Here is a 13,385-nt window from a genome sequence, read left to right on the forward strand (position 1 = left end):
TATATATACATATAGTTATATGTATATAAGTTGCAGCTTGAGTGAGATGTCAGCTGAAAAAGGCCGTCAGGTAATTGAATCGATCAGCTGATCGAGCTTGTATATATAAAGGAGCTGAAAACAATTAAAGTCAGACTTGTTTACGCATTGAAAGAGTATTCTTCCGACATCATTTTCCGTTTTTATTAGTTTTTCTTCGCCAACACGTAACTGGTGCCGAAACCCAGGACAAGTTTATAGGTTGAAAAAAAAATTTTTCCCTCTTATGTCATATTAGCTAAACATCGTAATTTTAAATAAGTATACAAAGATGACATTGACAGCAGAGCAAATGAATGCTATCGAATGGGTGTAAATTCGAACAGCAACCTCACACGACCTGCGGAATACTAAATAAAGGAGATGCTGACTCATTGAAGGCAGGCTTGGTATGCAGAATAAATAGAAGTATCAACCAGCTTGGATTCCTTTTTATAAGTTGTTCAATGGCACTAGGTGTTTAGACATTTCGGGCACAAACCGTACCATCTCTGCCTCTGCCTCTACCTCTACTCTACTACCCCCCCCCCCCCCCAGAGTGATTAGCTGACATTGACACTTCCTGACCTAGAGCGCCATCTTTCCACCTCTCATCCTATTCAAATCCTCCCTGCATGCAATAGTATTGGAACTCCCTGTGTCCACCAAGTATTTCATTCCTCTAGCTCAGATAATAGGCTGGCCGCCGTGCTCTCCTCATACGCTGTAGCTCGCCAACTTGCGGCCGCCCCTCTACGGACACGCACTTCAGATCTACTTCGTCCTGTCAGCCCCCTCAGACCGTCTCCACACGTTCCTCCTGTTCTGCTGTCTGTAATGAATCCCAACTTCATTCTCAACTGTTCAACCTCTGAGGCCTCGGACGATTCGGGGTTGTAGAACGTTCTGACCTAGTATTTTGTGGAGAAAAATACAAAGTAGTAGTCGACTATCCCAAGGTGAATAAAAACACAGTAGACGAAAAGTACCCCATACCTCAGTTCTAGGAAATTTTGGATAGATTGAGCGGGGCTAAAATTTTCAGCACACTGGATTTGAAGGCATTTGCAAGGATGGTACACCATCAAATTAAAATGCACCCGAAAGACGGCGTTTACTTTCGAGAGAGGCCACTACGAATTTATGAGGATACTTTTCGGCTAGAAAAATGCTCCGGTGACATTCCAAGGGCCCATGGACAAGTTTCTGAGAGAATTGGATGAATCCGTCAGTCAGGTGTATATGGATGACCAGCTGGTATTCAGTAAGTCCGAAGGGGAACACGTGTAACATTTTATGAGCGTATTCTAGCAGATAAAGGAGTTCGGCTTAAAGCTTCCACGGGAGTCAGTAATGGGTCAAGCCCAAATAACTTTCCTTGGACACACTATCTTACAGAAGGGAGTAAGACCAGATGCCCCGAAAGTGGAAACCCTGGAGAGGATGAGGAAAAGGGATGGGTGGTTGTTAGATGGATTGGAATATTACTCACGGTTTGTCCCCCAAAATGTCTAATTACCTAGTGCCATTGAACAACTTATAAAATGGGATCCAAGCTGGTGTGATGGCAGACATGGCGCACAAGGTTAGGAAATGTATAGGGCAGCTGCAGAGAGAGCCGATCCTTGGTTTCCCTAATTTCTAGAAACCGTTTGCACTAGTGGTAAACAAAGGAAGCAGTAGGCTATCAGTACCCAGTAAGTGAAAAGAGGTAAAAACCAAGTGTTACCAGAGTCTCCATCAGTCATATCAGTTTCTGGCTCAGAGCAACAACTCAGGACGAGTGAGTGATTTTACACAGCGACCGTAGTTGGTAGAGTATCAACCGAGTTGATCATTTCTCTCTTAATTTGCTCTTTTTTAGGTCTTGTTTTAGCAAACGTTTAACTGGTGCCGAAACCCGGGAACTTTTTATATCGGAGTAATTTTTGTTTTCAAGAAAAATTTTTATTATTGTTTTCTCAGCTTCCATTTTGTTAAACTGTAAGAAAATAAATACATTTATCACTGTTCAAAAACACATATAACAACCTATAACCTACTAGGACCTTACCACTTGTTATCTTACAATCAGTGTTTCCAAATATCAAATATTGTACATATTGCAACACAACTCCTCCAATATGAGCAGTCTAGCAAACATTAATCATAGGGCGAAATCCCTCAAATTTAACTCTACATAATGCGTTAGTGAATAAGTCAGCTAAATTAAATTTACTATCAATTTTTACAATATCAATCAATCTCTGTTCATCATAGTCATGGACAAAATGCTATGTTTCATTATATGCTTAAACCGCTTAGTAAAGTCACCATCATTGGGTATCATAAAATACTTTAAATTCTACATAAACACGGACACTGGATGTACAATCTTCTTTAAAACCTATATCAATCTCTCTCCAGAATCCCCGATCTCCAGATTTGAAGACTTTTTGGACTGGCTATGCGGAGCGACGGTATTCAGCAAACTGGACTTGAAGGCTGGATATCATCAAATTAAAATTCACCCTAATGATCAACATAAGATGGCATTCACTTTTGAGGAGGGTCACTATGAGTTTACAAGGATGCCGTTTGATCTCGAAAACGCCCCCATTTCAGTGCCTGATGGAAGAGTTTCTGAGAGGAATTGACGAATTCGTCTGTCAGATTTACATAGATGACCTCCTTGTGTTCAGTGAAAACGAGGTTGAACACTTGCGACACTTAAATAGCGTGTTCTAGAGAATAAGACATTTTGGTAAAAGCCGGCACTGGGGCAGGAACAAATACAAATTTTGGGTTCCACGATTTCTAGGGAAGGAGTTGATCCAGACGCGGATAAAGTTGCAGCTATACAGAAAATTGCGGTACCTAGTGGTACCTAAGTAATTCGGAGGTTGTTACGAACTCTAAATTATTACAGGAGTTTTTTTGTTTTTTCCAGAAATTCTCGTTCCACGGAACAACCAACTCAAGAAAGTAAGGAAAATCGTCCCTCAATTATGGAGGACAATATCAGACGGTGCATGGAGAGGTTGCAGCAAGTGCTGTACCCAGCAGAAGTATGGAGGAAAATATAATGGCCATACTCAAAGAAATCGGGAAAATTACGGATGATTTAAAAGATATCAAAAATGTAATGAACACTCAGGGAATTTCTCTGATATTTGAAAACGCCGAGAGACTGAAGACTTTGGAGAAAAGAGCCAAAAAGCAGGACGAAACCATAGAAAAACTAGTCATTGAAAATAATAATCTAAAAAAACAAATTAAAACAATGGAAGCAGGAATAAATCAGGCCGAACAAGGCCAGCTCATCCACTCACTTGAAATCAGGAGCATCCCGGTGAAAATAGGTGAAACACCGAGGGCATATGTTCGATCGGAGCGGCATTGGGAGTCCTAGACACGGTGGAAAGAAAAAGGCCCAGAGGAGAGGACCCTCGCCCGCCCGCAATAGTGGTGCGATTCGTTCGCCAGACTGTCCCCGACGAGGTGATTCAGCTCCGAAAGGTAAAAAGAGATTTCACTACCAGGCATCTCGGCTGGGACAGCGACGAAACAATCTATAAAGGCGAAGAGATGACCCCCGCCAATAGAGACCTGTACTGGCATGCGAAGGCAGCCGGCAGATTGAGGTCTGTATGGTTCTCTCGAGGGAGAGTCAGATGCCGCCGAGAAGATGGCCAATCTGTTCTCATCATTAATACTGCTGAGGATCTGGAAGCCTTTCACTGACGCCACCCCCCTGGTTTCATTAGATTTAAACCTCTGTTAATTTGTTATCTTTTATTTCTATTGATTAGCCTATTTTTATATTTTCACTATAAGCCCCCATTTTCTTTTTTATTTCCCAACTTAAGGAAAACATTCTTTTTTATAGAAGCTATTTATTTATTAGTTCATATGATTTATTTTTTTCTCCTTTAGTAAATTTAATTTAGTTTTTCTGATATATTCTCCAAACTCATTTTTACTTCTTTATCTATTACTTTCATCAAAATTTTTATTTAATCTTCTAAGTAGCATTACTTTTATTTTTATTTTCAAGCCAAGTAAATTATCTTTGTTCAAATATTTTATTTCTAGTAAATTATATTTATCTAAATTTAATCCAACACTGTATTTAATTTGTTATTTTTCATTCACCATATCTTTTATATGCCTAATACAAGTTTATTGCCTGTCACATTGTATTCAAATTGGCAAATAGTGAATGTACCCTCTCCCTTGATATTAACCCAAGCATCCTTTCCAATATATTCTCAATTTTCCTTCCTTATTCTAATAATAAATTTGATCCACTCCTCATTCTTTCACACTCTTTCCTATAGTCCTACATGACTACCATCCTAACGTCCTGTCATGTTAACTCCCAATCCCTTCCGGCACATTATGACGAATTTCTCGATTATTTCCTCCAAAATTTCTACCATACCATTGCAGTCTCAGAAACATGGCTTAAACCCAATATCCCAACTTCCTCTATCTCCATCCCCAACTATACCCTCCTTCGTCATGACCGAATAGACCGTACTGGTAGTGGAGTTGCTCTTTATGTTCATGACAGTCTGAGGGCCAAAATCCTTTTAAAGTCTCCCTCCCTTGACACCCCTCATTTGGAATACATTTTTGTACAACTTACGTCAAGCTCCTTTTCCCTCCTCTATATTGTTATTTATCGCCCACCTCGAGTTCGTTTTGATGATGCATTTGAATCCTCCTTCCTTTCATATATTTCTCTCTTCCAAAACATAATAATCGCAGGCGATCTCAACACCAACCTTCTCACAGACTCTTCCGATCGATCATACCTTATGGACTTAATTTTCTCCCTAGACCTTTATATTGTTCCCTACCAATCCACATATCACACCCACTCCACTGATACCTGGCTAGATGTATTTATTATTGATTCCCCACAGAACCTTTTATCCTCTTCCCAAATTCCAATGTCTTTTCTTTCCACCCATGACTTAATCAAAATTTCCTACAACATTCCCACTCCCTTGCTCATACCAAAGAAAATTAGTTGACGAAACCTTGATTCCTTAACCGTAGAAAAAAATTGGTCCCTACCCTGATGAACTTTCCCTCTCCTTACAACCTATTCATTTTTATCCATTGATGACATGGTCGAATGCCTATCCTCAAATTTCCTTAAATTCCTAATTCAACACGCTCCTTTTAAAACCCGTACCTTCAAACGCTCTCCGGCTCCCTGGATCAACTCAGAAATAAGAAATTTAATGAGAAAACGAGATGCTGTCAGAGATGCCTCCTATCACAAGCACCTAATTCCCAACCTCCTAAATCTAAATGGAAAATCCTTAAGAACCTCTCCGTTATCATTCCTAAATCCTGTCCATACTACCCAGTTGATCCAGACGAGCTTAATACTTTCTTTGTTGCTCCTCCTCCATCAACAACCTCATGCGAATTTTCATCTCTTCACATCCCTGAAATCCCATTTGATCCCAATAACTTTTATTTCCTAAATGTTTCTCCTGATGATTTAATCTCAGTAGTCCTCAAGTCCAGAAGATACACGGCCCAGACAATGATCCTGTAAAGACCATCAAACTTTATCTCCCTGCCATTCTTCCTGCCTTACTGGACATTTATAACTTCTTCCTTCAAAATTCCGTTTTTCCCAAAGCCTGAAAGAAAGTCCTCGTCCGAACATTGAACAAAGTACCTTCTCCATCTTCAGTTTTAGACTTTAGGCCAATATCGATTCTATCCAATTTGGTCAAGCCACTAGAAAGATTAGTCCACCCCCAATTTAATAATTTTCTCGAGGAAAAAGCTCTCCTTAATCCCTTCCAATCCGGTTTTCACTCCCAACATTCCACACAATCCGCTTTATTGAAAATATCCCAAGACCTCCAATTTGCTATAGACAATCATCATATAACAATTTTAGTTCTTTTTGATTTTGCTAAGGCATTTGACACAGTTAGCCATAAGATCCTCCTTAATGACCTTCAAAACCTTTCCATGTCAAATAGTGTCCTAAAGTGGTTCCTCTCCTTCCTGTCCCATCGTTCCCAAACAGTCGTCATTCCGAACAAACCTCTTTCCTCTCCCCTTCTTCTGTCACGAGGTGTTCCTCAGGGATCCTCACTTTCATCAACCCTTTTCTCCATTTAAATCAATGATCTTCCTGATTCTATTCACCACGCACAGTGCCAATGCCATTCGCAGACGATCTCCAAATCTATCTTTCCTTCCATCCCTCCGAAATGCTTGAGGCCATCCAAAAGAAACAAAAAGATATTGACAGCATTAACGCATGGGCGTCTAACAATGATTTGAAGCGGAATGCTAAAAGAACGAAGGCCATTCTTATTGGTTCCAAGCATCTCCTTCATACCCTCCCTTATTGTCCTCTACTATTCCTTAACAACCTTTTTGTGCGGGAGCAGTGGGGTAATTCGCGATTATCCTCATGCCAATGATCTTCATCCGTTCGGTAGGCCCTTCTGGTGCGCATCTGTCTGGGTGCCTCCTGCAGTTACCAGGCTGGTCCAGCCCTCCTGGTGTCAGTCTGGGTCAGCTTCATCTTTTTCTGGTGGCTCGCCGATGTTAGGTGGTCACGTCCTTGTGAAATGTGTTGGGCCCACCACCTCCTTCCGTAAACTCCCTGAAGAAGGGATAATTCTCTTCTTCCATCAACCAGGGAAAGTCCAACTCGGCGAGGGCGAAAATCCCGGTCTTTCTCAACAGCCTGGTTCGGTGTCCTTCCATGGCAGAGCAATCTATTATTACGTGTTCTGCTGTTTCAGGAACTCCGCACGTTGGGCACCGGGGGTCGATGTTTTTTCGAAAGCTTTCCCCGAAACCCCCCGTGTCCTGTTAGGATCTGTGAGACCCAATAGTCTGGGATGACCCATTTAGCCTTCAGTCTGGAAGGGACGGTAGGGAAGAATTTCTTCAAAGTAGCGCAGTTCTGGCTTGCTACCCAACGTCCATTCCACTTCTGTATTGAGTCCTCCCGCAGTATTTTCTTCCACAAGTTTGGAGTCTCGCCGATCCTCTCTCGGAGCTCATACGGTAGCGTTTCTAGTCCCTGCCTCTTTACTTCATATTTAAGGACATCCTCCCTGAGGATGAGGTCCAGGGGCGTCGCTGCGGCCAGCACCTGCACCGCCTCATGTGACACCGTTCTGTATGTCTTCGTGACCCTTAGCAGAGCCAATATCTGTATGCTGGCCAGTCTTCTCTTCCGGGTCTGCGTGAGGTTTCGGCTCCAGGCAGGGGATGCGTACCTCAGAATACCCAAGATCACACCTTTACACATGGTCATCGTTGCAGGGTACCTGAGGCCCCAAAATGCACCCCCTATACTACTTAATCCATTGAGTGACAGTGTCACCCTGTCCTTTAGATACACTAGGTGAAAAGTGGCATCGAATCTTCTTCTTATCATCACACCAAGATATGTCACCTCCTCACCCGGTCTAACCCTCTCTCCTTGGATATCCAGGAGGATAGGATGAGCCCTGTCCGTGGAGCCTCTTATGAGTATGGGCCGAGTCTTGGCTGCTGCCATACTCAACTTCCTCCACACGCACCACTCTCCTACGAGACTGGCACACCTCTCCGCTTCTGTCTTTAGTCTGAATATACTGTTCTTGGCCACGATGACTGCCAGGTCGTCGACGTAGGCCGTGGCAAGGTACCCCTTGTCCTCCAGATCCCCCAGCAACTCATCAAATACTAGGTTCCACAGAGCTGGTCCTAGGACCAAACCCTGGGGACATCCTCTTTCGATTTTTCTCTCGACCTCTAGGTAGTTACCTCAAAAACAGGAGTGTCAGGATCAGGGGCCTGACACTCCTGTTTTTGAGGTAACTACCTACGAGGGATTATAGATTACTGGGGGTGTCGAGCTCTTGCAACCGCTGGAGTACACGAGACCACCAAACGCTGTCGAAGGCGGAAGAGATGTCAAAATGATCAATAAGACAAATTTCTCCGCCCTCTCCTCCATGTCCCTACGCACTCTCAGCAGCGCATCCGTAGTTCCACGGGTCGAACTGCCAAACTGCCGTGGACGACTTGCAGCACTTAGGACTGGTCTTAGGCTGTGGACGATCATGTGCTCCAGAACCTTACTAGCTACTGGGAGGAGGTATATTGGTCGATAGGATTTAGGCGTTTCTTTATCCTTACCACCTCTCTTGTAGAGCAGTCTCAAGTCTGCAATCCTCCACTTGTTTGGAAAGTGCCCCTTATCCAAACACTCGTTGAATATATCCAACAACTCTTGCTGCCAATATAAGGGGCACTGTTCTTGAGGATTGCAGCATCTATGCTATCTAGTCCTGGAGCCCTCCCGATCCTTTGTCGGTCCACGGCAAGACGAAGGTCCCAAATATCCCATGGTGGGCATAGGTCGGTACCCGGTGGGTATAACGTGGTGCGTCTAACCATTCCATCATCTGCACTGTCCTGGGACGGATCATCCCTAGGGTATGTATAGTCTATATACATCTTGGCAGCCTCCTCCAAGATGGTTCCCTGGGCACCTCTCACTCTAATAGCCGCCATCACTTGTAACGGTTTAACTTTTCCCAGTGCCACCCTGTACGGGATACCCCAGGGATTCTTTTCTTATTCCTCTACAATAAATTGGTCCCAGGGCTTCTTCTTCTGCCGTTTCGGTATACCCTATACCTATGCTTGGATTCTTCTCGATGTGCAGGCCTCCTCTCGTCGTTTCTGCATTCCTGGCCCTGTAGTATTCTTTTTTTAACTGCGTCAGAGCCGGCGTCCACCATGGAACCGGACGTACTCTCGCTCTTCGGCGTTGGAGGGTAATACTCGCCGCATCAGTGATGGCGCCCGTAAGCATTGCCACTCTGCGGTCAATCTCGGGCTCCTCATCTATCGGGGTCATCTCTTCCCATTCTCTGTCAGCCAGTATTCCCTCCAATTCACTGGAAAACGCTCTCCAGTTCACCGATCGAGTCACAAAGCCCTTTTCTACTTCTGGGGCACCGCCTTCCTCCTCCACCACACTGAAGGCTATGACCCGGTGGTCGGAGCTCGTGTCTGACCGTAGGGTCCAGTCTGCAATACGCTTTGCTATACGCTTTACTCTGGCCCCACGCTCCAACAAATGTGGGACCAGAAGGCTCGTTCATGATGACCAGCTGACACATCGCCACGCATTCTTCTACCAACCTCCCTCTAGCGTCTGTGCGAACAGAACCCCAGGCCGTGCTCCACGAATTGGTGTCGGAACAGACTATCACACTTTTATACTTTAGCGCTACAGCCTCCACAGCAGCTATGTTATCTTCTACATTTATATTTACATTCGCTTGTCGTGGCGGCATATATGCTGAAACCAGAGCGAAGGCAATTCTGCCCCACCTGACTTTGGAGCCTCTATAGGGATTTTGTCCCAAAGATATCTCTCCAGGGTACTCCCGTCCCAAATATTGGGGACTCCTTTTACTTCCAGGCGAGGCCTGCGTGCCACAGTAAGGCTCGCCTGTATTTTATTCCTTAACAACCAACCGATTCACTTCTACCTACAATAAAAAAACCTTGGTGTAACCTTTGATCAACACCTCTCCTGGGATAACCACATTTCCCAAATCACACGCAAATCCATAACTGTACTCAAACAATTCCTAAAATTCCGTAATTCCATTCCTCAGAGCACCCGTCAGCTCCTAGTATCTTCTCTTATCTTCCCCCACTTTGACTACGGATCCTTGGTGTATGGAGGGCTTTCTGCAGGACTAGAGTTGAGACTGAAGAGACTCATGAATTGCTTTGTAAGATTTATCTTTGGGTTCCCTAGGCACTCTCAAGTCTCCCGCTGGTATTCCGTGAGTTGAAGTTGCTCTATCCAACCTCCCGAACGCCAGAAGGCAATACCTCCTTGGTGTTTTTCTATTCCAAGTTCTTAAAATCAAAAACCTATATCCTATATCTTCTCACTCTTCGTTCATCCATCCACTCATTAAACACCAGATCCCATCCGAATGATTTATATATGCTCTCCTATAGAACCACCTTCTTTAGAAAATCCTTCGTCATACGTGCAACCTCCCTCTGGAATTCTCTTCCCATCTCCATTCGCCACTCCTCATCCATTCTTTCCTTTAAACAACACCTATTCCTTCATTTATTGAATAACCAAACCTCCATATCTTTGTAATCAAATAAATAGGCATGTATTGATTAACATTATAAACAGTAAAGCCAATATACCGATGTAATTTCATTCTACTATCTGAAAATTTGTAAACGCTTGCCAGATAAAAATCTCACTATATGAACCATGTATTTATTGTTAGGGGACATATGTCCCAGAATAAAATTATTTTTTCATTTCATTTCAAGGGCTGGTACTCGCTTTTTCGAATTTTAATCGGCAATTCACGATAACCACAGTTGCGAGTGAGTATGCGCTAGGAGCAGTGTTTTCTCAGAGAGCGATGGGGGATACGCCAGCAGGCGCCTTACGGAGACGGAAAGTAGATACAGTGCAATGGAGCGAGAACTCCTGGGAACAGTGTGGGCTGTCAATCACTTTATGTGTTCGGCAGAAGGTTCAAGGTACATACTGATCACATACCGCTCTAGTGGGTGGGAAAGCTGAAGGAATCGTCTGCCAGGATAACTCGCTGGAAGGAGCTTCTAGCACAATATAACATCGAGGTTATATATAAACAAGCAAAGAAAATGTAGTTACCAATTGGTTGTTTCGAGCCATAACCACGAACGCCGTAGAACAAGAAAATGGGGAACCGTCAATGATGGGAATAAGGAAATGAAGGACATGGATGTGATAGGCATCTCGACTCAGCAGGACACCCCTAAAGTAGAGAAGGCGTAGAACGGCTTCACTGAACTCTGAGCGGTCACCTTTGATCGTACCAGATAGACCAAGGAATGGAACCGGATGTGGCAATGCTAATAGCAATTGCCGCATACAATCATTCAGTGCACACCGTTACGGGGAATCCCCATTCGAGATCCTTTTCGGGCTTTGCGGAATCCGGCGGAATTATAAATAAGCGCACGGCGGCGGACGGTGACAAGATAAGCAACAATCACTAGGAAAAAGCTATGGGAAAACGTCTGGGGAAAAGGCAGGAGAGTAGCTCGGGAGAATTAAAACCTCAGAGATAGGAAGGGAACGATAAAAATTGGGATAGTTGTTTATAGAAAGTTGGGGTCAAACAGGGGTAAGGTAATACTGCGATATGAGGGACCATTCAGGGTGATAATAATAAGAGAACATAATGTTGCAACTATTGAGAGCATTAGAAAATCCAAAAAGGACAGTTCATATTGAATAACTTAAAGTTCCACTAATCGAAACACTTGCGCAAGAGTAACCCAGAATGTGCTCATCTCAACTTATCTGTTGTGTTATGTTTTCTTAAGTGGTGATTTAATTTATCTTTGGTGATATACTGAACAAATTATGATCCATTTATTGTATAAAGTCATGATTTTATTTTTGTTTTGCTTTACTTTTAGTTTGCAATAGAGTTTATGAGGACCGTCAATCCTTTGTTTTGTTTATTGTATATACTTTATTGTAAATAGTTATTGTTGTTGTATTTTATATTATTGTATTGTATAGTATACGTTTTCGAGGATTGTTCGTAAACTGGTAGGGGGGAGTTACAGCCTTAGTTAGCTGTTATTTCGATGTCAGGTGATCGAGTAGATCAGCTGATTGAATATATAGAGGTACAGAACACTAAAGTGACTCTTTGAGTAAAAACCGAGTTGGTCATTTCTATCTCCCTTTTCTCCTTTTCAGTCTTGGAGCTCACAAACGTTTACCTTATATACATATAAGTTAAAGGTTTGAGATCACTAAGACTAGAAAAGGGAAAGGGGAGAGAGAAATGACCAACTCGGTTGTTACTGAACGATTGATCTTTGTTCAGCTCTATATATACATTTAAATCAGCTGATCTGTACGATCGGCTGATATTGGTGTTACACCTGGCTGCAACTCTCCTGACTAGATTACGGACAATCCTCATAAACTGAAGTATGTACAATAGAAAAAACTATATTCAAATAAATTACAATACAGAAAAAGTGATATAAAGAAATACAATTTAAAAAAATAACAATGATGAAAAAAACAAAAGCAGCTCTCAATGTATAAAGTATGCAAAAGAAAAAAAAAATACAATTTCAGAGAATCTATCTTTTCATTAATATTTACAATCACAACTTGTTATTAAGTCCCAAAAACAAACAGAAAAAAAAAGAAAATTTTACAATATTACCCTCCGGAATGGTGGTGAGGGCTCTCCAGGGTGTTATTACACCACCTTTGCAGGAAGCTTTGGCTGTTCTATATGAATCGTTTTACCCTTTCTTGGTTCTTTTACACTTTCTATGGTGACAACGTTATACTCTCTAATGGTGACCACTGCGAATGGGCCTTCGTAACTGTGGAACTCTTTCCCCTATTAGTGCCCACTTTCCGGTACACCACCGTCATGATTTTAAGCTGGCCCACCAAATCACGGACACTGATGTGTCGTGCCATTCTTCTGCGTATCTCCTTCTCAATTTTGTTCCTGACTTTTGCCCTCATCTTTTTTTTGTGCCATGCAATTAACGGTGGTATTACTCTCTTCCATCGCTGTATGTCGGTATTTCTCACGACGTCCCCGCAGCCCAGAAACAATCTCGGATGGGGAAAACCCGGTGACCAAGTGTATGGAATGATTTTACGTCACGATTACTCATTCCATCGTTTCATCCGGCTCTAGCCCCTTTTCCAACTGATACACCCGCAGGTGGTCATAAGGGAAGACTGGAAGACCCGTCAACCTATCGTCCAATTTGCTTATTGGATACTATGGGTAAGGCATTTGAGAAAATCCTTTCCCTCAGGCTACAAGAGTTCACGGAGGGAATTAATGGCCTCTCGCGAGCTCAATTCGGATTTCGTAAAGAGCGATTGGTAGTCGAGATGGCCCGTACAGCAATTGCAGGAGCAAGGTGGAGGAGAGGTGCTAAGTGTTATGCATCAATCATCACGCTAGACGTTAAGAATGCCTTTAACACTGCAAAATGGACCTGTATAATAGATGCCCTACAGACTATGGCGGTTCCAGCCTATCTTATGAGAATACTCACTGACTACTTTAAAGATAGAGTTTTGTTTTATTCTTCAGACATTGCCCAAAGGAGATACAAGGTGACTGGTGGTGTCCCACAGGGCTCTGTATTAGGGCCTCTTCTGTGGAACGTCATGTACGACGCAATCTTTAAACTGACATTGCCGGAGGGAGCCACAGTTGTTGGATTCGCAGATGACGTTGCAGTTGTAGTTGCCGCGAAGTACTTGGAAGAAGTTACCCTCATCGCTAACCAGG

Source organism: Halyomorpha halys, unplaced genomic scaffold (assembly GCF_000696795.3).
Source record: "Halyomorpha halys isolate HHAL.00 unplaced genomic scaffold, Hhal_1.1 Scaffold671.1, whole genome shotgun sequence".
Classification (NCBI taxonomy): Eukaryota; Metazoa; Arthropoda; class Insecta; order Hemiptera; family Pentatomidae; genus Halyomorpha; species Halyomorpha halys.